General features: G+C 34.2%; 1 pseudogene; it reads left to right on the top strand.

Moving 5' to 3' along the window:
• The first annotated feature begins 735 nt into the window (after positions 1 to 735).
• On the top strand, positions 736 to 5593 carry LOC107803719 (serine/threonine-protein kinase ATG1t-like; annotated as a pseudogene).
• Positions 5594 to 6084: the final 491 nt, after the last annotated feature.

The raw sequence follows: 6084 nt of genomic DNA, 5'->3' as shown, positions 1-6084 counted from the left end.
TTAAAGTACCTTTCATCTATACTGAAATTGTGAATAACTCAAATAACGAATCATAATATTGCATATTTACTTGTCTATAATATCGTGAGGGTAAATATCATTTGAATATTTCTTCTGAAAATAGATAATCAAAATTTATATCTTTACTTGCTAGATCTTCATGGCATAGTTCTACATCTCTCAAAATCATCATATATTTATTGTTTTGCAATTTAAAAGTAATTTTGCATTTATTCACGAAGGAGTAACATTTTAAATTATAACATTGACACAATTTATTGAGTATTTACTTTTTGGGAGGAAAAATGTGTAATTTGATAATATCTTTAAGAAATTATGATTTTTGATTATTTGAAAGTTAAAGATGTTATAGTTGATTTATATTTCATAGTAATTTTAACAATACTATATTATTTATATTTGCAAAACATGCTAGATATTTTATTTTCTATGAGTGTTTTTAATTCTTTCTCGTTTTCATGAACTTTTATTACATTTTTTTATATTCTTGGCTGTTATAATATTATATTTATTAATTTAAAAATTAAATTTTTTAAAGATTTCACTCCTACCATTTAAAACACTGGTTTAAAGGTATATTTCAAGGAAAATATCAATTTTTGCTGAAATTTTTTTACTTTTTCTTTTCAAGAAAAATTTATGTCAAAACACAATCCCAATTCCATAAACTCTTTTTAAACTTGAATTTCAATTCTATATTTTTCCTCTAAATGATTTTGAAAACTGTTTGATGTGGGGAAAAAAAAGGCCAAAAAGCATCGGCACCCCTTCTACAAAATTTCCCAAAGCCAAAGAATAAACACACAGTTTGCTTAAAACACACACACACACACACAGAATACAATGGAAGCTGATCCCCGGACGGTCGGAGAGTACACGCTGACGTGTAGGCTCGGCGGAGGCTCGTCGTCGACGGTGTGGAAAGCGGAGCACCGTACAAGCGGAAAAGTGGTGGCGTTGAAGCAAATCAACCTCCTCAACCTCACTCGCCAACTCAAAAATTGCTTGGACTGTGAACTCACCTTTTTGTCTTCTATTAATCACCCTAACATCATTCGCCTTTTCGATATCTTTCAGGTTTGTGCTATTTTTATATATATATAATTGAGTATTCCAAATAGCTTTATGATTTTCTGCACAATTTTAATGGAATTGGATTGAAGTAACTCTCCACTTCCAACCAAGAGGTTGTGAGTTCGAGTCACCCAAGAGCAAGGTGGGGAGTTCTTGGAGGGAAGCATGCGGGGATTTATTGGAAACAACCACTCTAAGGTCTGCGTACATACTACCCTCTCCAGACCCACTAGTGATATTATACTGGATTGTTGTTGTTGTTGTTGGATTGAAGTAACATTTTATGTGAATAGAATTGTTTATATATATATAGAGAGAGAGGTTCAACTGCAAATGAGCACAGCTACGTTTGAATTTTGGTGGTGAATCAAGTCTGGTATTTATGTGGAGAAGGGTGGTATTTATGTGGAGAAGGGTAAAGGGGTGGCTCCAGATGGAAACAACTGATTTCTCATTATATATAGAGAGAGAGAGACAGAGAGAGAGGTTCAACTGCAAATGAGTACAGCTACGTTTGAATTTTGGTGGTGAATCAAGTTTGGTATTTATGTGGAGAAGGGTAAAGGGGTGGCTCCAGATGGAAACAACTGATTTCTCATTTATCCCAAAAACAAATTATAATAATTGAACAATTGTCTTAACTTTAGAATTCTGACAAATTGAGCAAGTAAGCTCAAGTATTGATATTTGGGTAGCAAGGGGTTAACGGCTAAGAACAATTTTGATTGAGAAATTTCACTGGATCCCTTAAAATTCTGTTTCTTTTGTGATATTTTAATGAGCAATAGTGGATGCCTGGATGGGTAATTTTTGTGAAAAAAAAAGGAGATAAACTCAGACCAAAAATGGTGGTCTTTCTCCATCTCTCTTCTAATTTGGAAATTAAAAAAATTTATAAAGAAGGTGCTTTTGCAAAGAGCACCATGTCTGGAAGGTGTTGATAGGAAAGTGGAAAAGTTAAATTGGGTGCATAATATCCAAAGATGTGATTGGCCAAGGAAAAACTTTTATCTTTTCTACTTTCTTTTGTGCGTCATTATCCACTCTGAGCATGTGATTTCAGCTGTAAATTATAGCGTCATAGCTTTTAATCGTAAGATGAAGTAGTGCTTCATAATTTATGCACTAGATACAGTAAAAGCTGTGACCCTAAAGAATTTATTCGCGGGGTTTTGGAGGGTTTAGCTTTGAAGTTCTTCACATGCATCAGTGTATGGCTTGTTTATGTCCATTTTCCTTAAAAAGCTTAACTCGCAAAGTTGATACTCATTAAGCAGAAGGTGTAGCATAATCTTTGTATAAGTTTCATGCTTCAGACCAAAAGATCCAATCATAACCATCAGAAAATCTAGTGATGTGCTTCTCCCTCAGTTCTTAATTTGAGACAACTGATCTGTCCCTCAGGCTGAAAACTGTATTTTCCTTGTCTTGGAGTTTTGTGCTGGAGGAGATCTGGCTTCTTATATCCGAAATCATGGCAGAGTTCAAGAATGTGTAGCTATAAAATTTATGAAACAGATTGGTAAATTTTCATTCAGAATCTTTTCTCTGCTTTTTTTCTTATACCAAGATGTCCTTTCACAAATCTTGTACAACTAATGCCATTTTGATTGCAATACTGTAGGAGCTGGTCTAGAGGTACTAAGCTCACACCGAATTATCCATCGTGACTTGAAGCCAGAGGTACAAGCTTTTGTGTCTTCATAAACAAAATACATTTCAATACGCACTGCTAAAACCGGAAGTGTTATCAACTAATTTGAAAAACACCTAGGACTAGAAGTATACTCAGATTGTTTTTCACCCAAGACATATTTATACATCTTTGATTCGTTTTTCTATTGCAATATATCATTATGCAATTTTGCTTATCACTTAGAGCTTAGCTAGTCCCACGTGGAGGTGGATAAAACCTGATGCTTGAATCATTTTTCCAAATGAACCAAGCTTATTTTTAGGTTGCTGAATAGTCTTTGAAACTGGTAACATGTTTCATATATATTTTCCAATGATTGTGCTGATGAATAGATACAATTTTTTTTGATATCCCCCTACCAAAAACTTACAGGGATCCTGTGACTTCAAGTATGGATTCACAATCATTTACAGAGCTCTCTACACCAAAAAAGGAAAAGTAATATACAATTTAATTTTATCCTCTGGATGGAATTACTTGTATCCTCAAAACATCTAAAGTTTCTTTTTTTCCAATTTGTCCACCAAATGCATGCTGGAATCAGGTTGCTGAATAGTTTTAGCTTTTCTTTTTCACCTTTTTGCGCTAAATTATTTGTCTGAAATGTGTTTTTTTCTCAACTAGCATTTCAAAATCCTATTAATGTCTTGAGCTGATATTCAGCGCCCTTTCATCGCCTTGAGCTGAATGTTTATGATGCACATGTAATTTAGAAATGCTAGGTGTACTTCTGATGTACTTTCAAGGTTTTGCACCTCTCAAATACAAAGAAGAGAGAAAAACAAAAGCACCCCGCTAAAGTTTTTCACAAAACTAGTGAAAGCGTTCTTCAAACTCACGTTAGAAGAATGTAAGATGGAAAGCAACCCCACCCACATGTTCCTCAATCACGCAAGATTGCAAGAAGCGTTGAATAAAGGAAGAAGAATGAAATAAAAGATCAATCACATTTTTGAAGCAAAAGCTTAGAAAAACTAATCACCAATGTTTATTTTCAGCATAGTAAACCCTTTAAATAGGCCTTACAATGAGTAAAATTGATGAGGTTAAGGAAAACTACTCCTAATTAAACTAGAATAAGAATAAGGCTAAGAAAATCTATCCTAACTGAAATAGGAAAAAGAATTCTGGTAAGAATGGGATACCAACTAACAATCCTAGTTTGACTAGAACTACAAATATAATCCTACTAAAACAAGAATTAAATTACTAGGAAATAAGAAATAACAAATCCTAATCTTTAAGGAAAAAAAATCTTAATCTTGAATGGATTCTTCACTTGAATTTTTTGGATTTTTAGCATTCTTGATCTTGCATCAACTTCAGGTTTCGAAATTGAAGGGAAAAAACCGTGTAACCTAGGGAAAGGTCTCGAAAGGGGAAATAAAGTTTGAGAGATAAAATTGGGGCCTAATTCTTGAGATATGTTGAAGAAGGGAACGGGGAAGCATGAAAATGCATAAAGTCCGAAAAATTTGTCAAAAGGAAAAGTAGAAATGGTGATATATATCTACGAGAAGAAATGAAGAAGGTTTTACTAGCATAGAACCTACAGAATTTAGTACAACCGCATAATAAATCTACAAGTAGGCCGCATGACTCACAAGTCCTCCCTACCTGATAATCATTTTGTTTTTGCAAGTTTCTATCGTCATTTTTCTCTTATTGAATTTTGTTCACTTTTGAATACTTATGCTCGAAATATAATGTTCATCTCATTTATTTAATCTTTATTGTGTCTGGGAATGTTCTAATTTAAGTTCATTTCTGGTTCAGAACATTCTCTTATCTAGCTTGGAAATGACCCGATTCTTAAGATTGCTGATTTTGGTCTCTCAAGGTAAAGGAACTTGATATGGAGTTCTGAAACAGGGAAGCTAAAATACTTGGCATCATTAACTATCTCTTTATCTTTTTATTCTTGGAGCAGAATGTTAAATCCGGACGACTTTGCAGAAACCATTTGTGGTTCCCCTTTTTACATGGCTCCAGAAATTCTTCAATTTCAAAAATATGATTCAAAGGTAAGAAACTAATTAATACAACTATATAACACAGATGAGACAAGCTGATGCATATTCTTCTGAATAGGTTGATATGTGGAGTCTTGGTGCAATTCTGTTTGAACTACTTAATGGTTACCCTCCTTTCCATGGTAGGATTAGTGTTCAGGTAACAGCATTTTCTTCAATGCAAAGGCCTCCCTCTGTTCGTTAGTCCACTTATCAATTATTTATGTTTTTAATATAGATACTACAGAATATCAAGGCGTCTCCGTGTCTTCCTTTCTCTGAGCTGATTATTCCTCAGTTGCACCCTGATTCTGTTGACTTATGCTCGAGACTATTGTCTATCGACCCAGGTCTGCAGATTCCTGTAATCAATATCATTTGTATTGCCTTCCTACTTCATTTAAGTTTGATAGATCTTCCTATATCTGCAGAGAAGCGGATCTCTTTTAAAGAGTTTTATCGACATCGCTTTTTGAAGATAGGCGAAGCGGGGGATGAAAGCTTCTGTTTGAAGTAAAAACATTCGGATATCTTGCTAGGCAGAAGGACCAATATAATTATCGCTGTTTATACTGGGATTCCAATTTTCCTTTGTCAACTTGATGAGCTCAGCGTCTTTTTCCTGCTGATTACTCTAGGCTATTCACTAGTCTGTCAGTTTCAAATCATGTGAATGTGTCATTCTCAGAAAGCAACCTGCATCATTGTACATCATAGTTCTCTTTCACAGATGATTCAGTCAGGATTTACATTCTAATAACTAGCTTCAGTGGCATTGATTCCTAAACTACCTAAACTCTCCCGCATCACATCTTTCATCTTTGGCCATCCGAGGACAAATAAATGATTCTCCAAAATCTTCAAATTCATTCATTTTCCTTATTTTTCCCTTTCCTTCTATCTATCATACGTGTGCTTTTCGTACATGGAATGTGTATAATGACTGTTTGGATTTGCTATTTTTTCTTTTTTCAGAGCAGTGAAAATAAGAGATTTAAAAGCATGTTCGAAGCATGTTAGATTTATGCGACTGCGGTGACTTCACGGCGACTAAACAAAAAGTTTTGTTAGAAGAGATTAATCTTCTTCTTCTTCATAGTCTGCCTTTTTAAAGTTTCGATTCGTTGATTTGGCTAAAGTCGTCGTCCTTTTTCGTTCTGTCTTTATTTTCAATTTTTCCCTTGCTTTGCTCCGTCACTTACAGGTTTGTTTACTGTTAGATTCTTGAAATTTCTTGTTAAAGTTTCGATTTTATTCATTATTGACGGATTTTCAATCAAT

Source organism: Nicotiana tabacum, chromosome 16 (genome assembly GCF_000715075.1).
Source record: "Nicotiana tabacum cultivar K326 chromosome 16, ASM71507v2, whole genome shotgun sequence".
Classification (NCBI taxonomy): Eukaryota; Viridiplantae; Streptophyta; class Magnoliopsida; order Solanales; family Solanaceae; genus Nicotiana; species Nicotiana tabacum.
The sequence above is the reverse complement of the archived record's forward strand: the minus strand, read 5'-3'. Positions and strand labels throughout refer to the sequence as shown.